General features: G+C 40.2%; 1 pseudogene; it reads right to left on the bottom strand.

Moving 5' to 3' along the window:
• Nucleotides 1–8,056, bottom strand: part of LOC118903505 — a 163,090-nt pseudogene extending 155,034 nt beyond the window's left edge.
• Between the last annotated feature and the right edge of the window lie 17,152 nt (nt 8,057–25,208).

The raw sequence follows: 25,208 nt of genomic DNA, 5'->3' as shown, positions 1-25,208 counted from the left end.
CACAGAAATAGAAAAAAAATTCTAAAATTTGTATGGAACCACAAAAGACCCCACACAGCCAAAGGAATCTTCAGAAAGAACAAAGCTAAAGGCATCATATTTCCTGATTTCAAAGTATATTAGAAAGCTGTAGTAATCGAAACAGTATGATACAGGCAAAAAAACCCAGACACACAGACCAATAGAACAGAATTAAGGGCTTGAAAATAAATCCATTCTTATATGGTCAATTAATATTTGACAAGGGAGCTACTAATATACAATGGGGAAAGGACAGTCTCTTCAATAACTAGGGGTGGGAAAACTGGATATCAACATGCAAAAGAATGAAATTGAACACCTATCTTACACTACTCACAAAAATTAATTCAAAATGGACTATGGACTTGAATGTATGACCTGAAACTGTTAAACTGCTAGAAGAAAACATAGGGGGAAAGCTCCTTGACATTGATCCTGGCAATGAATATTTGGATATGACTCCAAAAGCAAAGGCACAACAAAACCAAACATAAACAAGTGAGACGATAATCAAACCAAAATGTTTCTGTGCAGCAAAAGAAAAAAACAACAAAATGAAAAGCAACCTGCAAAATGAGTAAAAATATTTGCAAATCATATGTCTGATAAGGGGTTAATATCCAAAATAATCAAGGAACTCATATGACTCAACAGCAAAAAAAAAAAAAAAAAAAAAATCCAATTAAAAACTGGCCAAATAATCTGAATAGACATTTTCCCTAATAAGACATGCAAATGGCCAACAGGCACATGAAACGGTGCTCAACATCACTAATCATCAGGGAAATGCAAATCGAAACCACAATGAGATATCACCTCACATCTGTTAACAAACAAAACAAAATAAGAGATAAATGCTGGGAAGGGTGTGGAAAAAAGGGAACCCTTGTGCACTGTTGATAGGAACATAAATTGGTACAGCCACTATGGAAAACAGTATGGAGTTTCTATACAAAATTAAAAACAACTGCCATATGATCCAGCAGTCCCACTTCTGGGTATATATCCAAAGAAGATACAATCACTATCTTAAAGAGATACCTGCATACATGTTCACTGCAGCATTATTCATAGTAACTGAGACATGGAAACAACCTAAATGTCCACTGAAGGATGAATGGATAAAAGAAAATGTGAGATAGATAGACAGATAGATTAGATAGATAGATAGATAGAATGAAAGAACAAACAAACGGAATATATTATTCAGCCATGAAAAGGAAAGAAACTCTGCTGTTTTCAATAATGTGGATGGACCTTGAAGGCATTATGCAAAATGAAGTAAGTCAGATAGAGAAAGACAAATACTGGGTGATCTCACTTATATGTGGAATCTAAAAGTATCGAACTCAGAAAAACACAGAGTAGAACAGTAGTTGCCAGGGACTGAGAGGTGAGTGAAATAGGGAGATATTGGGCAAAAGGGTACAAACTTTGAGCTATGAATAAGTTCCAGGGATCTAATGTACTCATGGTGACTATAGTTAACAATATTATATTGATATTGTGTACTTGGAAAGTTTTAGAGGGTAGAGCTTTAATGTTCTCACCATAATAACAACAAAATGGTACTTATGTGTTAAGTAACATTATTGTGGTAAATATTTTACAACACATACATGTAACAAATCATCATATTGTACACCTTAAAGTTATACAATATTATATGTCAACTATATCTCTCAATAAAGATGGAAAAAAATAACACTAATCCCATTCATGAGGGCCCTACCCTCTTGAGTCAATAACCTCCCCAAAGCCCCACCTCCACACACCATCACCTTTGGGGGATAGGATTCAACATATGAATTTGGGGGGTCACATTCAGACCCTAGCAGGGAACAAGGCTGAAAACACTAAGCACTTACAAAGAAGACCCTGAAAATACAGATGGCATAGGAACAAACCTGTTTTCCAGTTTTGTTGGAGTGTTGATGATGCCAATCTGTGGAGTGCCATCTGGAGATTGAAGGTTGTTTGTTAAACCATATGGGGTCGAGAAAGAATGAAGCACCAGCCACAGACAGCTTTCCTCACTGTGTCCTCAATATCAAGCCTGGTCCCTTATTAGTGTGACGAGTGAATTCCAGAAAAAATAAATGAAGTGCTAGGTCCTCTGTTCAGACCCCTTTCTGTTATTCCTTCTTGCTCAACCCTCCCACTAATTCTTTTTTTTTTTTTTTTTTTTTTAGTGAATGCAAAGGTACTTGTTTTTTATGTATGTATGTATGTATGTATTTTTGGCTGTGTTGGGTCTTAGTCTCTGTGCGAGGGCTTTCTCCGGTTGCGGCAAGCGGGGGCCGCTCTTCATCGCGGTGCGCGGGCCTCTCACCATCGCGGCCTCTCTTGTTTCGGAGCACAGGCTCCAGATGCGCAGGCTCAGTAATTGTGGCTCACGGGCCCATTTGCTCCGCGGCATGTGGGATTTTCCCGGACCAGGGCTCGAACCCATGTCCCCTGCATTGGCAGGCAGACTCCCAACCACTGCGCCACCAGGGAAGCCCCTCCCACTAATTCTTAATGAGTACCTGAGCCAGGCTTTTCCTTATCTTCCACATAAACAGACTTTAAAGGTAATGAAAGAAAAATGTTGACTCTTATGGCTCAAAAAGCTTCTCGCAGATATCCAATTTAGCACAACCTACTTCCACTAACTGTACAGTTTAACACTTCTTTCACAGCTCCATGTCCTTAAAAACTTTAGTAGCTAATGATGAACCTGAAGGAGGCTGTCACGTGAAGAGGTGTGCTTGTAAATCAAAGGTTTGTCTCATGTCCGAAACCTGACACCTTTTGAAAATGACAAAGATAGTCTTTTGATTGTCACCACAGAACAATTGTGGACATTTATGATGCTTTTGGAGGGAGTAATCAAACTGTAAGGCTGACAGCAAATCAATCCCTCTTGGCCTCTGTTTTCTCATCTGTAAAATAAGAGGCTTGGTCTTCGAGTCCTTTTCAGCCCTTACACACTGATTCTGCTAATACTGGAGGGCCTTTGGCAAGGTCACGTGGGGTTACCAAATCCTTCACAAATTCGGATGAAGGGAAGAACTGGCCCCAACATTCCCAGCTACTTTCAGACTTGATGCAACTGACCTTGACAGATGACCGACTCATTCCAACTTCTTGATGGGTCCTGCCTCCTTTTCTAGAGACTTCTCTCCTGACCACCTTTAAGCAGGACTATTCTTCCAACACAACCTTTCCTCATGGCTGGTGCCCCCGAGCTACAGGGTGACAGTCAGCCTCTGCTCTGCCCCCACCCCCTTCAGCTCCTGCGACCCATGCACAGCCCCAGCCTCTTCATCCTTCTGCACCAGCCTTTGCCACCCCCAGGACAGTCAAACATACCTCCTGCTCAGCATGTCTTTTGCAGAAATGATTATTCCCACCCCACCTCCAGCCCATGTTTCCACAGAGGGGAAAGGAATTAAACCCAGTTCTGAGGAGGCAACAGTGTAGGGTGAACACGGGTGGCCCCTCTTTCCACACTCTGCTCACCCTTCCGAAGAAGCACGGGGAGGCTGGGGCACTAGCGGGTCAGGTCAGTTTGGTTCTGGAGCGGGAAGGAAGCAGCTTCCGTCGCCCCTCTCTCCCCCAAGACCTCCTCACAGGCCGGTGAGGATGGCAAGGAGCCTGCTTCTCTTCCGGGTCCCTGTGGTTCTTAGCGTGCAGGGTCTGGCTTCTAGAAGCTGACTTAGGAGCCCATAGTTCTCTCCTCCACTCTCTAGCTCTCTCTGCCGTGCTACCGACTGGGTTCATTAGGTGACTGTGAATTTCTCTGATGACTAAACATCTTTGTTGCAGACCTGGCTCTTCAAGAGGTGGGAACCAGCCTCCATCGTGCAGACTTAGGGAGCAGGAAGTCCATCTGGCGTTCAGGTTTGGGGGTTTGGTTCAGGGTGTGGCGGGCACATTGCCCCCAGTTTACCCAGTGCTCTGGGCAATGAAACTGATAACTCTGTTCCTCATCTGACTGGCAGTGTGTGTTCTCAATGATCTGAAAATTGGAGTAGATGAAGGGCACGTGGTGTAGATGAGGGGCACGTGGTGGACACTCCAAAACGCTCCAGCACAATCACGCAGCTCCTGAGGACCTGCCAGGCACCAGGCACTCAGCTTACCCACATTTTTGGATTCATGTCTCTTTTTCCTCAATGCAAATGGCTTTCTGAGACCATTTTCCCATGAACTAAAGAGATCCTTCCATCCCTCTTTCAAGCACAGGTTTCAAATTAACCTCCTCCACAAAGCCTCTACAAATAGTTTCAAGTCCACAGACACTACATCTCTACTTTGACTTTCTTTATATTTATAAATTTTATGCAATATATTAATTTTAATCATGTCTAAGTGCCCTGGTTATTTCCTTCATACTCATCATCTCACTCCAAATCTGTTCAAAGTTACACATTTAGGAATGATATTTTTTCCAACATCTCACCTGTCCCTGTGAACCCTCCCACATCTTAGGTTCTCTGACAGGGTTTCAATTTTGTGTAATTTTATTAACTTATTCAGAAAAACCTTTACTGAAATCCTACAATAGGCAGGCATGACACAGGTAAAGATAAATAAAACACAGTCCCAGCCCTTGGAGTTTTCAGATTCCATTGGGAGAGACGTTTCAATAGGAAGTATCGTCATAGACTTTATATTTACTTTACTTTGGGAACGGAGTCATGAAAACAGAAGACAGCAACTTACTTTGCCTAAGAGTCAGGGAGGCCTTACTCATAGAGGGGGGATGTGCAAATAAGGCTCTGAAGGATGAATAGGAATACACCATACAGGTTAAGAGGGAAAGGTATTCTAAACAGAAGACATAGTATATGCAAAGGCACAGAGTCAGCAGTGGACCAAGCATGGCCCAGAAAACAATGAAAATCTCCAAGGGGCTGGTGTGAGTTGCCATGGAGATGACTGGTAAGGGATTAGGTTGGCCAGGCAATTGGCAGCATGTGGTGAGAACTGTGTATGCCAAGCTAAGGTGTTTAGATATTATCTGGTCAGCAACCGGCAGCCAACAGCAATTCCTAAGATCAACTTTAGCTTTAAAATTTTTTTTACAAATAGAAATTAACTTAGAATAAATTTCTGGTTTGATAATTATGGTTAGGATGTGTACAACACCCAGGATAACGCTAGACACACAGAAGGCACGAAATAAGTTCCTACTGAGTATGAATTCAAAGACGGTCATAACGGAGGAACCATAGAAAGAGATGCTGAGGCCGTATTTGTCACTTTTCCAAATCTTAGCTGCCATTGGTCATTCCACCAAAGATAGGATGCTCCACAATGATACAAACAGAAGTCCTCTTCCTCAAAAAGGACAACTGTGTGTTTACAGGACTGAGCACGTCTGCTCTGGTCCCACTGACTCTCACTCTGTGGTGAGGAGATGGCATAGACCACATTCACACACTCAGCTCACACTTGGTGAGGGCCTGTCACGACTCCCCAGTTTTACCATGGCTGATGAAATGACTAATGCTGAGGTGGAGTCATCAGATAAAAATATTTTGAAAAATTAGGCACAGATGGTTGAGGATTGCTGTAACACTTTCTCAGATTTTTTCCTCCTTCTCCTTCTTTTCCCCTCCTCCACTTTCTTTAAATAACACAATTAAAGGAATCCCCTAAGGGGAGACCTGGTTTCAAACCCCAGCTCTGCTGCTTACCACCTACCACACAGGTGACCTCGGTCAAGTCACTTTACTCCTCTGAGCCTCAATTGTTTTTCTGTAAAAAGGGCTGTTGTAAGGAGTAGATAAGACGCAGAATGGGCCTAAAATCCCCTGGTACAAAACAGGTACTTAAAACACAGTACCTTTTATTATAACAAACTCGTTTTGATACTCCAATCTCTAAAACCTTTGGATGAATGCCAAGAAGAACCAATATACATATAATGTGTCAGGGTGACATTATGGGGAATTATCCAAGAAACTCTCTCCTTTATTTGGTTCCACCTTGACTCTGACAGCCAGATCTATGTTCTCAATTCCAAAACTTCCCTTCATACTACTTATCAGGGAGTCTTCAGTCTTACCTCCTTCATCTTTGCTGTAGAACTGACTGTGTTTCTCAAAAGTGGCTTTAGCTTACCCTATCCCTAAAACAAGCTTTTGGGCCAATGGTCAAGCTCTGGAAATGTTTTAAAAGCATGTTAAAATCATTAATTAGGCCTCTGAAATAATATATTCTGCCACAGGTGAAATCATCCAGCTCAAACATACATGAAACAATAATATTAAATTTTAATTTCTATTCATTATAAATGAGTGGAAAAAACCAGACTCCTGCTTGTTCTGATTTCCATCTAAAATCAAAGCAGTCAGGTTTTGAACACAACGCACTCTCACCCTTCCAGCATTAGCAGGATAGTATGACCACAGACAAGAACTCACTGAAAACAAAATCCCCGGTAAGAGTTTGAACAACTCACAGGCCCCGGGAAGAAAATTCATTAAATCCAGAAGGGCTGCTGCCTTCCCCTTACCCACAGTATCCTCCGACCCCACCACCCACAAATAAAAGGTGTAAATCTCACCTAGCTGTTGAGAGGGCCCTTGCACAGAGAAGGGATGGAAGACGTGAAAATGTCCAAGGATGGAAAAGTCCTTCGCAAATCTCTGTGTCGATGACTAGTGTTTTACAAGCTTGTAGAGATTAGATTATTCTTTCTGCTTAATCATTGTCTTTGAAAAGCTTCCTCTCTGTGGTCTGTCTACAGACCCAAGTGATACAGACTCCAAAATTCCAGCCGTTAAGAACGGGAAGGGTAACCCAGGGCAGCTCCCAGCTCAGCACCCGTGAGCTTTCTGCCTTAGTATAGTGGTTCTCAGGCGTGACTGCACATTGCAATCACCTGCGGAGCATGAAAAGCTATTGCTGGCTGGGGCTTACTGGTAGCACAATGGTTCCCAAACGTTGCTACATATTAGAATCACCTGGGGAGAATTTACGCCTCCTATTGCCCTGGCTTTTCCCCAGAGCAATTACATTATTTTCTCTGCAGGTGACACCAAGTTATCAGTAGTTCTTAAAACTTCTCAGGTGACTCCAATGTGCAGCCATCGCTGAGAACCAGTGTGAGATGCGGGTGGTCTGGGGTGTGACCTGGCTGTGGGATTTTTACATCCCCTGGGAGATTCCCGTGGGCAGAGCACTGCCCTGATGGAGGCCGGGAGCAGTGGATTCAAACAAGGATGAAGGAGGTGGTCACGGGAAGGAATACCGTTCAAGGAGAGTCACTGCAGCCTGGAAAGAGTCCTGACATTCACTGCCAGTTACCTGCACAACTTGCACGTTCCCCTTTATTCGTCACTAACAGAACACCGATTTTGTTCCGGTGACAATGTACCCAGCTTTAAAACACTACATTTCCCAGCTTCTTGCAAGTATGACTAGACATACGATATGTTTCTGACCAATGAGGCATAAGCAGCAGCTACAGAGCGAGGATTCTGGAAAAACTCTTTAAAATAGGCAAAGCCACTAGAAGTGCTTCTGGCCGTTGTTCTTCTCCTTATTCTTGCCTAAAGCACAAATGGGGGCTACAGAGTAGATACCCATCTCATAACCAAGAGGACACAACCGCCGCACACTAAGAATGTTGCTGCAGAGAGCTGGAAGGAATCTGGGATTCTGAAGCCATGGGGGAGCCACAGCACCACTGATGCACAGACTTCTTGTAGGCGAGACGATCCCTCCCTCACTTGCTGAAGCTCTTTCTCCCTCACGTTCCTGCACTGGATGATACACCCTCCAAAGAAGACAGGGACCAGATAAACCAATAGGAGAAGGTTTCCACAGCAGAAGTAACAAGGAAGTCAAAACGTGGAAACTGTGAATTAAAAACAAAGTGGGAAGAAGAAACAGAAACATCCTAGCAGAGCTCGTTTATATTTTAGGGATAACCTACTTGGAGAATACATTGATTTTCCTTTCTCCTCTTGCGCATCACTTGTGAGTTCCATGCCTCTTTTTGAAACTTTCTTGGATCTGGGTGCTCGCCAATCTTCATGGCTCTAGAATTAAGGACTGTGCCATTTATTTCATATATATACGTATATATGTGTATATATGAATGTATATGTATATATATAATGCATGTATATATGTATATAATGCAAAACAATAAAACCATTGTTTTCCTAGCATTTTTGAGCACAGGATATTTCTTTAACATCCCCCAAAATGTTATGTTTTATGTGGCTTTCTTTCTGCTAAACACTGTTAGCTCTTTGTGGATGAGACAGTGTTTCTTTCACCTTCATGTTCCCATCACTTAATAGAACTTAGCACATAATAGATAGCATTAACTGTTTGGAAGAAAGAAAGGAGGAAGGATGGGTATGTCAGGAGGGGAACAGGAACCCTTCCCTAGAGGGAGAGAAACTGTAAAGAGGAACGTTTTTTAAACAACTTCCTGTGCTGGCCACTAGGTGGGGAAGTTGGTTTAAGGCAGTTTTGCTGTCAGAGCCCATATAAAAGGATTCATTATATATAGGGCATTTTAAAAGTTAGGTTTTCGTAAACAGTATTTTTTTCGTTACGAAGTTCAACTCCTCTCTACTTCTAGGTTTCTTCCCTGAGTTTTATCAGGCATCCCTAGGGATTTCCTTAAAGGAAATACGACCATCTTTAACTTGTCTTTGTCTCATATTATTAGCAGGTCCTGTCTCAACTCTATATGGGTTGGTGAACTATTTCCAAAATTTGATAACCCTAAATATAATTAATTATGTTCAATGAGACAACTCCTTTAAGTGCCTATTATTGTGTCCGGCAAAATGAAAAAAAGCATATGTTGGTTTCTTTCTCCTTGATTAAGAACAATACATGTCTTGTAGGAGTGGTTTTATAAGTGTTGGTTCTAGCTAGTGGCAAGAATTGAGACGTAACTGAGATATTCTTCTAGACCTGCTGTGTGTTATTTCAAATTCTTTGAAAAATTATCAAAAGCAATTTTTGAAATTAAATAGTAAATTGAAAAGTTTTTCCAATTTTCCAATATTTTCATTTTTCTCCTCCTTATCTCTTTCCTTTTCTCTAATCTTTTCTGATAGTAAGATGACTGGTTATAGTAAGTCACAGTGTAGGGAGAAAGAAAGTAGACAGCTGTGAGGATGACAGTTCTGGTATGTGAATGAATGACAGTGAGCTAAGGTCTCCTTCTGGTGCTTTCCTCATGTGAATGGACAGTGGACTTATGACCTCTATTTTTTCTTAATTAATTTTCTGTGACTCATGACATCAGAAATGTGCTGGTATTGAAACCTCTTAGAAAAAAAGCTAATAATGAATAGAAAAAGGAGATTCTTTATTTTGTAAATGTCAGGAATAGTGATTGCAGGAGGATACAAAGATCCTCCTTTTAGAAAGTAGGTGGGAGAATTCATCTTAAATAAATTAAAGGTCAAAGGCAAATTCTATCAAACATTTAGAGAAGAGCTAATACCTATCTTTCTCAAATTCTTCCCAAATATAGCAGAGGGAGGAACACTCCCAAACTCATTCTACAAGGCCACCATCACCCTGATACCAAAACCAGACAAAGATGTCACAAAGAAAGAAAACTACAGGCCAATCTCACTGATGAACATAGATGCAAAAATCTTCAACAAAATACTAGCAAACAGAATCCAACAGCACATTAAAAGGATCATACACCAGGATCAAGTGGGGTTTATCTCAGGAATGCAAGGATTCTTCAATATACATAAATCAATCGATGTGATACACCATATTAACAAATTGAAGAATAAAAAGCATATGATCATCTCAATAGATGCAGAAAAAGCTTTCGACAAAATTCAACACCCATTTATGATAAAAAACTCTTCAGAAAGTAGGCATAGAGGGAACTTACCTCAACATAATAAAGGCCATATATGACAAACCCACAGCCAACATCATTCTCAATGGTGAAAAACTGAAACCATTTCCACTAAGATCAGGAACAAGACAAGGTTGCCCACTCTCACCACTATTATTCAACATAGTTTTGGAAGTTTTAGCCACAGCAATCAGAGAAGAACAATAAATAAAAGGAATCCAAATCGGAAAAGAAGAAGTAAAGCTGTCACTGTTTGCAGATAACATGATACTATACATAGAGAATCCTAAAGATGCTACCAGAAAACTACTAGAGCTAGTCAATGAATCTGGTAAAGTAGCAGGATACAAATTAATGCACAGAAATCTCTTGCATTCCTATACACTAATGATGAAAAATCTGAAAGAGAAATTTAGGAAAGACTCCCATTTACCATTGCAACAAAAATAATAAAATACCTAGGAATAAACCTACCTAAGGAGAAAAAAGACCTGTATGCAGAAAACTATAAGACACTGATGAAAGAAATTAAAGATGATACAAAAAGATGGAGAGATATACCATGTTCTTGGATTGGAAGAATCAACATTGTGAAAATGACTATACTACCCAAAGCAATCTACAGATTCAATGCAATCCCTATCAAACTACCAATGGCATTCTTCACAGAACTAGAACTAAAAATTTCACAATTTGTATGGAAACACAAAAGACCCTGAATAGCCAAAGCAATCTTGAGAAAGAAAAACGGACCTGGAGGAATCAGGCTTCCTGACTTCAGACTATACTACAAAGCTACAGTAATCAAGACTATGGTACTGGCACAGAAACAGAAATATAGATAAATGGAACAGGATAGAAAGCCCAGAGATAAACCCATGCACATATGGTCATCTTATCTTTGATAAAGGAGGCAAGAATATACAATGGAGAAAAGACAGCCTCTTCAATAAGTGGTGTTGTGAAAACTGGACAGCTACATGTAAAAGAACGAAATTAGAACACTCCCTAACACCACACACAAAAATAAACTCAAAATGGATTAAAGACCTAAATGTCAGGCCAGACACTATCAAACTCTTAGAGGAAAATATAGGCAGAACATTCTATGACATAGATCACAGCAAGATCCTTTTTGACCCACCTCCTAGAGAAATGGAAATAAAAACAAAAATAAACAAATGGGACCTAATGAAACTTAAAAGCTTTTGCACAGCAAAGGAAACCATAAACAAGACAAAAAGACAACCCTCAGAATGGGAGAAAATATTTGCAAATGAAGCAACTGACAAAGGATTAATCTCCAAAATTTACAAGCAGCTCATGCAGCTCAATATCAAAAAAACAAACAACCCAATCCAAACATGGGCAAAAGACCTAAACAGACTTTTCTCCAAAGAAGATATACAGATTGCCAACAAACACATGAAAGAATGCTCAACACCACTAATCAATATAGAAATGCAAATCAAAACTACAATGAGGTATCACCTCACACCAGTCAGAATGGTCATCATCAAAAAATCTACAAACAGTAAATGCTGGAGAGGGTGTGGAGAAAAGGGAACCCTCTTGCACTGTTGGTGCCACATCTTTATATATATATACAATGGAATATTACTCAGCCATAAAAAGAAATGAAATTGAGTTATTTGTAGTGAGGTGGATGGACCTAGAGTCGGTCATACAGAGTGAAGTAAGTGAGAAAGAGAAAAACAAATACTGTATGCTAACACATATATATGGAATCTTAAAAAAAAAAAAAAAAGGTTCTGAAGAACCTAGGGGCAGGACAGGAATAAAAATGCAGACGTAGAGAATGGACTTGAGGACATGGGGAGGGGGAAGGGTAAGCTGGGACGAAGTGAGAGAGTGGCATGGACATATATACACTATCAAATGTAAAACAGATAGCTAGTGGGAAGCAGCCACATAGCACAGGGAGATCAGCTCGGTGCTTTGTGACCACCTAGAGGGGTGGGATAGGGAGGGTGGGAGGGAGACGCAAGAGGGAGGAGATATGGGGATATATGTATACGTATAGCTGATTCACTTTGTTTTACAGCAGAAACTAACACACCATTGTAAAGCAATTATACTCCAAAAAAGATGTTGAAAAAAAAAAAAACCTAAAATAAATTAAAGGGCCTCACAGACAATTCTTTCAAAAATCCATAGTTGGACAGTAAGAGCAAATGCTAATGTAGGTATTATTCTTTATAACTATAAAATATGAATACTGATGATTAAGAAAAGTTACTTCAGAGAATTTGATTAATTTTAAGAGCTTATCAAAATAAATTTTCTCCCCAGAGAAGTGAATCACAATACAAAGCAAATGTCATTGTAATTTAAAAGTTATCCCCAAAGTTATTTAAAAGCTTTCCATCAGTTCAAATACTGCATATGTTCATAGAAAATGAATTATAAGATTAGTATTTGTTAAACAAAATTATTTGATGGAGTAATTTTGTATGTGGCAGTGTTTTAACAAATTAAGAAAGGAACAATAGTTGCTAGGCAGTTAACACTATAGCTGTATAACAATAAACATAGTTTTGTTAAGATAGTCCAAATAATTTGTTACACAAGTACACATTACAATGTCAGTATTTCCAGTATTAGGACATGCACATAAAGATATAAAACTCTTGAAAACCATTGAGCACTTATAGCTGCTAGTGAGAAACACTCAGAAAAGAACATTGAGCATATATCAATGTCCAAAATAAGGCATTCGTTGTTCACACTGATTGACATTATCTATCTATTGCCTGCTATTTATTTTAAAGTGGAATGAGAGAGAAAATTAGTTTACAAGATCGGCCAGATGTTGATTTAGCACCCTTTCCAGTGCTTTCTGACCTATTTCACACCAATATATGCAAAAATGACAAATGCAGATAAAATGATAATATCATACAGCATACTGGGGATATACTGAGATACCCCATCAGCTATCCCGGGCCTCCCCTATACACCTCAAGGCGAAGGAAATCAGTACCTTGTCAGGCCCAGATGGGGACCTGAGTTTAGTCCTTTCATTGGGTAATGAAGTTGTGGGTAAATAAGGTGTGACTGAATCAGAACAGTGAATGTTGGGTGGTTATTTCTGGTTCATCTTGGGTAGCATTAGAGTAGCAACATTCTTACTTATACTCGGTTAGTTAGTTGGGTAACTGAAACATACAGTTAAAGTGCGGAATAAAAAGTGACTTTAAAATATGTAAATGTACATTCACACTTCACCATAAAGGTGACGCTTCTACTGTGTAGTTAGGGACCACCTGCACCCCAATTGCCTGAGGAGCGTGCATAAGATGCAGATTTCTGGTATGCAACCCAGACCTCCTCAATCAGAGTCTGGGGAGCAGAGGGGCGTGTGAGGGAAGGGGCACAAGGGCCAAGAATCTGCATTTTTAAAAAAGCATCTCAGGTGACTACTACGGTTGGTTTTAAAGCTTGAGAGTGAATACTATAGGAATTGACTATATCACTATTGCAGAAATAAAATGTTAACCTTAAGAGAGAACTTAAACAACACCACAAGGAAGAAATTGGTTCATTTCAGAGTGGGAACATTCTATACGACATCTGACCTGGAGATTAAAACCACTTGAAGGCCACTTCAGATATAAACTAATGAAATACATTGGATCTTGTTTGGATCCTGATTCAAACAAATCAAAGGCAAGACAGTATTTTAAGACTACTGGGGAAATGTAAATATAGACCATTCATTGGTTGATATTGAAGAATTAGTGTTAATTTGGTTATGGTGGTAATGTAAGAAGATGCTGCTCTTTATTTTTAGTTGTGTACTTAAGTTTTGGTGGAGGTTGGGGGGGAATTACATGATGCACGGTATTTGTTTTAAAATGCTCCAGAAAACCAAAGTGAGGTAGTGTGTGGAGAGAAATAATGAAACAGGTGTGGCAGAACGTTGACGGCTATTGAAGGTAAGTAGTAGCTACGTGGGGCTTGTTGTATTTTAAATTTCTAGATATGTTAGGAAATTTTTAAAGCAGATTGTTAAGAGGATCTAAGGAAACAGAAATGCATAATCCAACAGAATGAGTTGCCAAGGTGGACTTGTAAGAAAACAGTTTGACGGTCCCTCAAAAAGTCAAACATAGAATTACCATATGACTCAGCAACTCCACTCCTACATATGTACCCAACAGAATTGAAAACGGGAACTCAAACAAATACATGTACACACATATTCATAACAACACTAGTCAAAATAGACAAAAGATGGAAACAGCCCAAACATCCACCAACAGGTGAATGGACAAAAAAAAAACATGGTATATACATAGAATTGAATATTATTCAACCATAAAAATTATGAAGTCCAGATACATGTTACAACATGGATTGAAAACATTATGTGAAGTGAAATAAGCCACATACAGAAGGACAATTATTATATGATGCCACTTATATGAGGTATGTAGAATGCGCAAAATTCACAGAGACAAAAAGTAAAACAGAGGTTACCAAGAGCTGAGGGAAGGGAAGATGAAGAGTAACTGCTTAGGGTGCAGAGCTTCTGTCTCTGGTGATGAAAAAGTTTTGGAAATACAGTTGACCCTCAAACAACAAGGGTTTGTACTGTGCGGGTCCACTTATATACAGATTTTTTTTCAATAGTAAATACTATAGTACTACACGATTCACAGTTAGTTGAACTGTGAATATGGAGGAACTACAGATACAGAGCAACCTTGGGGACTGACTATAAGTTTTATGGGGATTTTTGACTGCACTGAGGGTTGATGCCCCTAACCCCAAGTTGGTCAAGAGTCAACGGTACACAGAAGTGGTGGTTGCACAGCATGCAGATGTACTACATGCCACTGAAATGTTCACTTTAAAATGGTTAATTTTATGTTATGTGAATTTCACTTCCATTTAAAAATAAAAGGTGGAAGTCATCCCCAGAAAAGTTGAAAAATAGGTGTCCTACCTCTGTACTCATGGAAACCACTGGCCCAAGACACTGCCTGATGTTAACTGATCATTCTACATAAAAGATGAATCCAAGGATTACTTTCCATCTATTCCTTAATCTCAGTAATTTCCTTGTTTTTGCATGCCTTCTTTCAGGACAATTTTATTACCTTTTTTTCCCTCCTAAATGCAATTTTTATTCAATGTCATAAATACTTCCATTCCTTTGCATAATTATTTTCCCCTAGATTCACTTTGGGATCAAATTGTGGACAATACAACTGAGAATGGTCAGATGAGACTTTCCAAGGGGTTGGCCTTTGTTGGTTACCTGGGGTATGTGAGCTGTCGGAGCACCCCAAGAGGTGACCACAGGAGCTAAGTAGAAAGACTGCAGTAGAAATTTAAATTCCTCATCATCTGACTTCTCCTTTGTCCCAGGAATACTGATGTAGCCACGTTAAGGCCAGCCTTGGACTTTCGTCTGTAGATGACCTTTTCATTAAGTACAGTTTTAAAAATGTAGCTGAAACAAGTCTTGTTATTCCCAGAAGGGACATGGGCTTGGTGGGGAAATTTTAGAAAAACTCTTTCAAAAGATAAAGGTTAATTTGGAAAATAAGATGATAAAACCACACAGTGTGATTTGGTAGCTGTAGGGAAAAGACCTGCCTCATAATTTTCCTTTGAAAAATTGATCAGATCAAAACTAACCCGGGGGGGCTTCCCTGGTGGCACAGTGGTTAGGAGTCCGCCTGCCAATGCAGGGGACACGGGTTCGAGCCTTGGTCCGGGAAGATCCCACATGCCGCGGGGCAACTGGGCCTGTGAGCCACAACTACTGAGCCTGCGCATCTGGAGCCTGTGCTCCGCAACAAGAGAGGCCACGACAGTGAGAGGCCCGTGCACCGTGATGAAGAGTGGCCCCCACTCGCTGCAACTAGAGAAAGCCCTCGCACAGAAACGAAGACCCAACACAGCCAAAAATAAATAAATAAAATAAATAATTAAAAAAAAAAACAACTAACCCAGGGTGTAACTGGACAACATGAAAATGAACGAGAAGCGTCCCTGCTCAGGCCTGTGTTGCAGAGCTGGGCACTCAGGAAGGAGGGAATGAAACCACGGTGTGGGAGAAACATCTACTGGCTCTGCCCCGTCAAGGCCCTTGACCACTGAGAAGTTCAGGAGTGGAATGGGCGTCACTGGATTACTGCCAACTCTCATTCACAGGTGCTCCACGTTTCTTCATCAGAAAGAAAATGAGTTTTACCCATGTGTTTTCACTTGTAAACTCACATCAGGGTCTGGGGAGTAGAGTGAAAGAAAAACTCAGAGGGGTTGACACACTTCTCTGCTAGATGCTTCTTTCTCTCTTTTCAAACGAAAGAATGAGGCTACAGGAAATGAAACAAGCAATCTCATGGAAATTGATCAGGTCCGTAAATGCAGGCGGGGGTGAATAGCTGATAAGGAAGGAGGACTGAGACCTCAGGGAAGGGAAGAGGCTCAGACTGGGGCAAGAATACCTTGGATGCCTCTCTATTATTTCTCTTGTCTCCTCTTTTTGGTTTTGTTTGTTTGTTTGTTTTTTAAACCAACTGCTGTAAGCCTCAAGTCCTGAGCCTTCTTCAAGCAATGCTAAGTAGGATATATTAACACTTTTTTATTTTTCATTTTTTGAAAATGGTAACCTTCTATGGATGGCAAGTGACATAGGGTTGCCATTTGTAATAAATGTTTTCTTTTATAATAGATAAATTTAAGTATCCAAAGTGAGTGATTGGAAGCAAACTATTAAGTAAGCAATTCTGCTGATGGTACTTGGCTGTGACAAAAGTCCTGAGGTTTGAGAAACTTCACGATCGAACAAAGCCTTTCTGTTTGTTAATGACAGGTAATATTTAATCAGCATCTACTATGGATAGGTCACTGCGCAGAATACTTTTCACATCTGATCCATCACAACCCTGCAAGGTCGGTATTATGGGTCCCGTTGGATAGAAAAGGAAGTTGAGTCTTGAAGTTAAATTTTGTTGTGAAAGAACACACAGTAAGAGGAGAAGCCAGGATTGGAACTCAGGTCTAATGCCCAAAGCTCTGAGCTTTCTGTTAAAACACACTACGTCTGGTTCTTCCTTACAGGGCTGGGCCAGAAGAGGATCTCCATGAAGACCTGTCAGAGAACCGCCATAAAGGGCATGTGCCCTCTGTGTCCTTCCCCAGGTTAAAGCTCAGAAGTTGCCCCTATTTCCACATCCTCATTTGGTTTATACAATAGCTGGAGCCCATTTTCATTGCTAGTCTGAACACTTCTTCCTGCCCCAAACCCTACTTCTGCTCCATCATTATGAAAACACCCGTTCTGCAATCTAGCGCTCTAACAAGTTTTGTTGGAAGGAGGCAGTGCCCACTGACCTCAGTGTGAATTAAAACATATCAAAGAGTCGGCGTTTTAAAGTTGACAGACCTCCGTTTCCAAGAGGAGGAACTCTTTTTTTTACTTATACCCCAGCAAGACATTAGCAGCCTGAAATCACTTTGACAGTGTCAGTTGCTCTACTGCAGACCACAGGGAATTTTAATTCCAGCCTGTGAAATTGTAATTGCTTCTCAAGGAGAAATGAGGAATCCTGGGTAATGGCCACAGCCAAGCTCAGTGTCAGAGTTGCCAGTTGCTGCCACATCAGATATTACTTGCTGTTATTCAAAAATCACTCCAGCTTTCCATATGGGAGGTTGAACTGGGGAGTGAAAGTAAATTAACAGAAACTGTCAGCTGTTCAGAACAGCACAGACAGCAGTGTGACAGAGGTGACTGACCTCCCATCAAAAAAGGTAACTTTTTCTCTTTTTTTGGTTAAGATAAAGAGTTGCACAAACAAATTTCATTACTTAAGGTATGAAGCTAAATGATATCATTATTTAGCCAAAAATTATCTGGTCCATGGCATGATAAGATTAAAGTTGCCAATTTCTATTCACTCCTTCCTGGAAGGAGTGGTGGGTGTGGAGGGGGGAGGTAAGTGGCCCCAAAGAGTAATTAAAATAATGAAGATAGCAAGTCCATGTCAGGTTGATGTTTGCAATGGATTAAAATTACCTGCTATCAAAAGTTAAACTGTCTGAGAAATTCCTTCCTGGCTATGTTTGGAATAAAGAGAAGTTGGAGCTACCACATCTGATTACAAAACATTAAGAGACAGAGAAAATTATCTGCAAAGGGAAAAACTTGTTACCTGCCACCTTCTGAAGATAGGGGAGGTTCTGACAAGTACTAAGAGGTTCTGAACTTAATTTTTTTTGCTACAGAGGGTGAGAAAGAAAAGAGGAGGGGCTAAACAAAATTGCTTACATAGATACAGTCTGTGGCTTTTTTGTTTTAGACATTAGAAAAAATTCAGTTGTGGGCTTTACTTTTCCTTGTTTGATGATTTTTAGGGCAAATTTTAGGAATTATATTTCACTCTTCCGAGGAAAGAAAACTTGCCCTCAGAAGGTCCTTCCATGTAGGATAACTTCTGTTAAAGGTACTCCTGTCTGCCAATCTTCTACTCCAGTCTCCCCCAAATTCTATCTCACCTCTCTGCCTGGCTAAATCCCCTCACCGTTCAGCAATCTGATTTATATACTCCTTGCTTGCCCCACGATCTCATGACACCTGCGCCTGCCCCTTTCAATGTACTTAGCATACTTTAGAAGGCCTTCATGGACCTCCCCAGTCTGGGTTAGATGTCCCTCCCACGCTCTGATGATTCCCTGTATTTTCTACCTCGAGTAGCTGGGTTACAATTGCCCCCAAGCTTCACAAAGGTAGAGACAGCGTCTGTCCTGTTCACTTCTTTTATCCCAATGACAAGCACAGTGCTTGGTACATAGCACCAAACATCTGCCAAGTTGTCTTTCCCCTTCAGGAAGTCTTCATCCCGCAGCCAGAAGGGATTCTGTTTCTCCCACTGCCCTCACGTTACCTGGAGCACCTCCTGTGTTCATGGTCTGAGGGCATCTGTGTGTGCTCTGCCCACCCTCTCTAGCTTGAGACAGTAAAGCAAACTGGTTGAGAATAGGACTGTAGTACCAGATTGCCTGGGTTATAATCTTGGCTCTGCCATTTACCAGCTAATGACCTTGGACAAATCACATCTTTGTGCCTCAGTCTCCTCAGCTAGAGTAACTGTTCAGAATGACTATGAGGATTAAATAAGCTAATATATTAAAGTGCTGGGGAAAGTGCCTGGCTGTATGTAAATGGTAGCTGCTGTGACGATGACGATAATGCTATTTACTTTTACTATTACTGCTACAGGCACCAAAGGTATTTTGGCTACTGCTTCCATCTGCCTTGACTCTTGTGCCAATCCAACCGACGCTTGAGCATGATTTCCAAAACCAATAATGTCAGGGAGTTCCCTGGTGGTCTAGTGGTTAGGATTTGGCGCTTTCACTGCTGTGGCCTGGGTTCAGTCCCTGGTCGGGGAACTGAGATCCCGTAAGCCACATGGCACAGCCAAAATTAAAAAACATAACAAAACAAAAACAAAAAACAAACCAAAAACCAATAATGGCAAATTACAGTGACTTCAGCTTCCTCAGAAGTAGTTATCCAGGACCCTTCTCCTCATTTCTGTGACATTCCAGGTCCTTCTGCCATCTCCATTCCTGGATTTTTGCATTAACTGCCTGTTCCAGACCCAACAATTTAACAGGGACCCCAACTACTGTGGCTCAGTCTCATTCTCTCACGGCCTTGGAGAGCGTTTCCTCGCTCCAGTCACAAAGGCCTCAAATCTTAACCCAACCACTAAGTGCTGAGAAATTTTCCCTGTGACAGAAGATGAAGTAGGGTGTTTCATCTTTTCAAGTTGTATATAGTGAAAGCAATGTTTATGGTAACAGAATTATGGAATGAGAAAATCGGCCCCTGAAACACTGGGCAGTCCTGGGCCCATGGCGCTTTAAGTGACTCTGGTGGGTGGTCCATAACCTGTGTGCACTGAACAGTCAGAAGCTGCTGCAGGGAATCTGGACCAAACCAAGACACCAAACCTGCCCGAGAGTAAATGGGGCCATTGGGTCAATCTTAGGAGGAAAATGCGAAGGTCCACACTGCTCTGGGTGTGGGGAAGGCAGAGATTCCAGATCTGGTGCCTAAAATCAAGAAGAGTGGTCACTATATTCCTCAATACAACATAGTTGTAGCAAAGAGTGTATAAACTCAGGAGTGTGAGGAATGTGAATTTTATAACTCCGCTCAAGTTTCTTTTTATAACTCAACTTTTTATAAGCCCATTCCAGTGGAGAGACAAAAGTGAATCTGGGTCAATTCAGCGCAGTGGCCCCAGTCACCACCACCGCCACTGCCTTCTCTGGGGCTGGGACTAAGAACTCAGGGGATGGAAACAGTTGCAGTTGGCCCAAACTGGCATCGGGCTGTATAGGCATTCTCTTAGCCATGAGGGGAACCTCAAGAGATACATTCAGTTATGATACACCTCTGGACACAGGTAAGTCCCAAAGCTTCTCAATAACAAAGAGAATACTTGGGATTCCTGTTCAGAAATGCTCCAGACTAGAGGGACGGATCTTAGACAAGTCACTGAACTCCTCTAACCTCAGTTTTGCCATCTATAAGGTAAGGGGGTCCAACTCTATGGTTCCTATGAGCCCCTCTTGTCTTATTCTAGGCTGACCTGCAGGGTTCACCACTCCTGCTTTTCAAGCAAGACCGAGTCTTGGGTGAAGCAGAGAGACACAGAGCGATCCCGATCTTTTATCAAGTCTTTCTGTGTAACTTATTCAAATCTCAATTCAAATTTCCAGCAGTACTGGAGGAAAGTTTAAATTCCCTGACACGCTGCAGAGAAACACAGGTTGTTTAGGACTGATTACCAGAAGGCAGCCGGTGGTGCCTTTCTGGGGGTTTACACTTGTGACTTCAATGTTGGGTTGCCACAAGTTTTGCTTTTAATATTAATTGGAGTTACTGCAGCTCCTCAGATAGACAGCTTGACTCTGCCCCATAGCGTGAGGGAAAGCTGGTGTTAAATTGCTTCTCCCCTCCCCCACTTTCCTTTTGATTTGTGTGTCTAAAGGCATTAAAATATTCTTCAACCTGAAATATGACATTTCTAGCTAGTGAATGTTCTTGCAGCTGGTATAATTCTGATTGCCCAAGGCAAGCTGGTTTGATAAGATTAAATTTTTTAGACTGCGATCCAACCAACTTGTGCTTTTTGTCAGACTGCTTTGGAACTTTCAACCTCTCTAACCTCAAAAATCTTGGAGGATGCTGTGTTAAGGGGGAGAAAGAGAAGAGGGATCTAAATTGGAGGCTTGAGAATCTTATCCTGCGTGAATAGGGTTAGAGATCTTACACATGGAAGGGATGTAGGAGAAGAAAAGCTGTTGGAAAATCAGAGACAAAAAAGATACAAAAACAGGAAAAGTGAGAAGAGGTCAAGGGCAACAGCTAGAGCAGACCTTTCAGAGGCTTTCAGGTCACTCTTTCCAATGACACAAAACCCAAGCCATCCTGAGTGCCTCTCCATGTAATACATTTAAAAGTAAATTTCAACAGCTCCTTTACTTTCTCTAGATGGGACCCAGACTCTATAAGCTCCATCTCATTTTCTGTTTGACTTCCGATTTTATTCTCGGATATGGAACCAAATGAGACATGATATTGACTATTCACCATTGTTTCCTGGGTAAGAGACTGTGCTAGAATCAGGTTTACTTCCTCAGGCCCAAAACATGGAGTTGATACCAAATTATAGCCTAGTTTTCCCGGTCCTGTAGACATGACAAGTTTTAACACTTCAATGGGCCAATAATCAGGAATTTAGAGTTTTCCTGTGAAGTTTGGAATTGAGGGTAGTGGACCATGAGGGTTCTATGGCAGCAGAAGCCCTTCCCTTATATCTCAAACGACACCAAGTAAGGTTGCAGAAATCCTACTGGCTGAAAAACCAAAAAACAGAGAAACAAAATCCCAGGAGCATCTGCTCTCTAAGATCACGGCCCGAGATAGTTATCCCAGGTGGGTTTTTGGTTAAGTATTCTCATCCATTTGTTGAGAATAGAGCATGTGAATTCTTAACTGAACAGGTGTATTAATAGAATTTGAGATACAGAAGATCAAAACCAGAAAGCTGGAGTCGCTGATTTGAATCACAGTAGCTAAGCAGAGAAGGTAGCAGGTGCTGGAGGGATAGAGGGTTGCTAGGTCCCCAGAAGCTCCTCAGTGTGGTAGCGCAAAGCAAAGATTAAAGAGCAAATGCACTGAACTACAAAGACAGGAGCTTGACTCTTACTGAGGAGCTTTCTTAATTGAGATAATGGTGGGACCCACGCATCCAGTTCCGTGTTACAGCAACAACTGTAAAACAAGCAAACCCCCATGTTAGCAACACTAGTGTCAGTAACAGCCATGATAGGAATCATCACCAACTGGCTAAGTGAGGCTTGCTAATGATCCTCTTGGAAATGGACAGATTTGAAGCTTGGCAGCAGATAAAAAACTCAAAACCAAGGACAGAGATTTAACTCTCCTTAAGCCTTGCTTCATAGCCCCTGAAAAGTGATGACTACCTTGTATATTTCCGAAAGTGGTGCTATAGGGTCAGGAAATGGGAGCCCATTGGCCTGGGTCATCAACAGAACAGGCCAGCCTCCAGACGGTCACTGCTTATCTTTTCAGACAAGAATCTCTTCAGAGCCTGCAATGTTCAGAAGCCCATTTAGAAGCCTACAGTGGCTCTTCCTTGACTATTAAATAAAGTCTAAATTCCTTAGAATGGGATCAAAACTTTTCACAACCTGAGCTTATTTTTAGTCTAATTTCTAGGCACTTCTCTTACATAGCCTTCACTCTAGCCACGTTGTCTCTCAAATTCACCATACATTTTTAGACTACAATGCCATTTTTATTTTGGTAAAATGTGTATAACATAATACTGATCATTTTAACCATTTGTAAGTGTATGATTCAGTGGCATTAAATACATTTACAATGTTTTGTACCCATCACCATTATCTATATGTAAAACTGTTTCATCATACCCAACATAAACTCTGTACCCATCACACAGTAACTTCCCTTTCCTCCTTTCCTCAGCTCCTGGTAACCTTTATTCTACTTTCTGTCTCTATGAATTTATCTACTCTAGGTACCTCATATAATGGTATCATACAATACTTGTCTTTCTGTGTCTGGCTTATTTCTCTAAGCATAATGTTTTCAAGGTTCATCCGTGTTGTTGCATGTGTCAGAATTTCACTCCTTTTTACGGCTGAGTAATAGTCCATTGTATGTATATACTACATTTTGTTTATGCATTCATCCATCAGTGGGCACTTGTGTTGGTTCTCCCTTTTGGTTATTGTAAATAATGCTGCTATGAACATTGGTGTACAGATATGTATTAGAGTCCCTGCTTTCAATTCTTTTGGATATATAACTAAGAGTGGAATTGCTGGGTTATACAGTAGTTCTAGGTTTCAATTTTGAAGAACTGCCAAACTATTTTCCACAGTGGCTGAACCATTTTACATTTCCATCAATACTGTATGAGGGTTCCAACTTCTCCACATCCTTGTCAACATTTTTATTTTTCGTTTGGTTTGGTTTTATTTATTTACTTATTTGTGTTTTTTTTATGGTAGCCATCCTAATGGGTGTGAAGTAATATCTTATTATGATTTTGATTTGCATTTCCCCAATAACTAAAGATGTTGAACAAATGTGCTTATTGGCTGTGTATGTAACTTATTTGGAGAAATGTCTATTCACGTCCTTTGCATATCTTTAAATTGGGTTGTTTGCTTTTGGATTGTTGAGTTATAGAAGTTCTTTATATATTCTGGATATGAATCTCTTGTCAGAGAAATGATTTGTAAATATTTTCTCCCATTCTGTCTTTTTACTTTCTTGATAGTGCCCTTTGATGCACATAAGTTCTTAATTGTGATGAAATCTAAAAATTTTCTTTTGTTGACTATACTTTTGGTGTCACATCTATGAAATTGTTGCCAAATTCAATGCCATAAGGATTTCTCCCAACGTTTTGTTTTCTTCTAAGAATTTTATAATTTTAACTCTTAATTTTATTTAGGTCTTTCATCCATTTTGAGTTAATTTTCATATATGGTGAAAGGTAAGGAAAGGTCCAACTTTATTCTTTTGTATGTGGATATCCAGTTCCCCCAACACCATTTGCTGAAAAAACTGTCCTTCCTGTATTGAATGATCTTGGCACTCTTATCAAAAATCAATTGGCCAATTATGGGAATAATTTTCTCTGAGATCTCTATTCTATACTATTGATCTATATGTCTGTTCTTATGCCAGTACCATATTGTTTCAAGTGCTGTAGCCATGTTGTAAGTTTTGAAGTTGGAAAGTGTTTGTGAACAGTGAAAGTGTTCTTTCAAATCTATTATTTTTCAAGATTCTTTTGGCTAGTTGGGATCCCTTGAAATTCCATATGAATATAAAGGTTGGCTTTTCCATTTCTGCAAAAAAGTCTGTTTCAATAGGGAATGTATTGAATCTGTAGCTCACTTTAGGTAGTATTGACATTTTAATAATGTTAAGTCTTTCCTATCCATGAACATTGATATCTTTTCATTTATTTAGATATGTAAAAATTTCTTTCAGCAATGTTTTGTAGTTTTCAGCATACAAATCTTTTACCTCCTTTGTGAGATTTATTCCTCAGTATTTAATTCTTTTAGATGCTATCGTAAATGGAATTGCTTTCTGAATTTCTTTTTGGATTGTGAAACAATCCAAAAGGAAACAAGTGATTTTTGCATGTTGATCTTGTAATATACAACTTCGCTGAATTTGTTTATTAGCTCCAGTAGATTCCTTGTGGATTCTTTGGACTTCTCTATACATAGGATCATCATGTCATCTACAAATACCTCTTCCTTTCCAATTTGGATGCCTTTTCTTCCTTTTTCTTGGCTAACAGTTCTGACTAGAACTACTAGTACAATGTTGAATAGCAGCTGTGAAAGTGGGCCTCCTTGTCTTGCTCCTGATCTTAGGGGGCAGCTTTCAGTCTTTCACCACTGAGTATAGTATTAGCTGTGGGTTTTTCATAAATATCATGTTGAGGAATTTCCCCTCTATTCCTAGTTTTCTAAGAAGTTTTGTCATGAAAGGGTGTTGGATTTTGTCAAATGTCTTTGCTGTTTCAGCTGAGATGATCACATGCCCCCCTTTTTAAATTAATGTGATGTTAAATTGATTGATTTTATATTGAACCACTCTGTATTCCTGGTATAAATGCCACTTGGTCATGGTAAACAATCCTTTTAATATGCTGTTGAAGTTAATTTGTTAATATCTTGAGTATTTTTGCACTTATATTCA

The sequence above is a fragment of the Balaenoptera musculus genome, chromosome 11, assembly GCF_009873245.2.
Source record: "Balaenoptera musculus isolate JJ_BM4_2016_0621 chromosome 11, mBalMus1.pri.v3, whole genome shotgun sequence".
NCBI lineage: Eukaryota > Metazoa > Chordata > Mammalia > Artiodactyla > Balaenopteridae > Balaenoptera > Balaenoptera musculus.
Note: the sequence above shows the minus strand (reverse complement) of the source record. Positions and strands in the feature narration are given on the sequence as shown.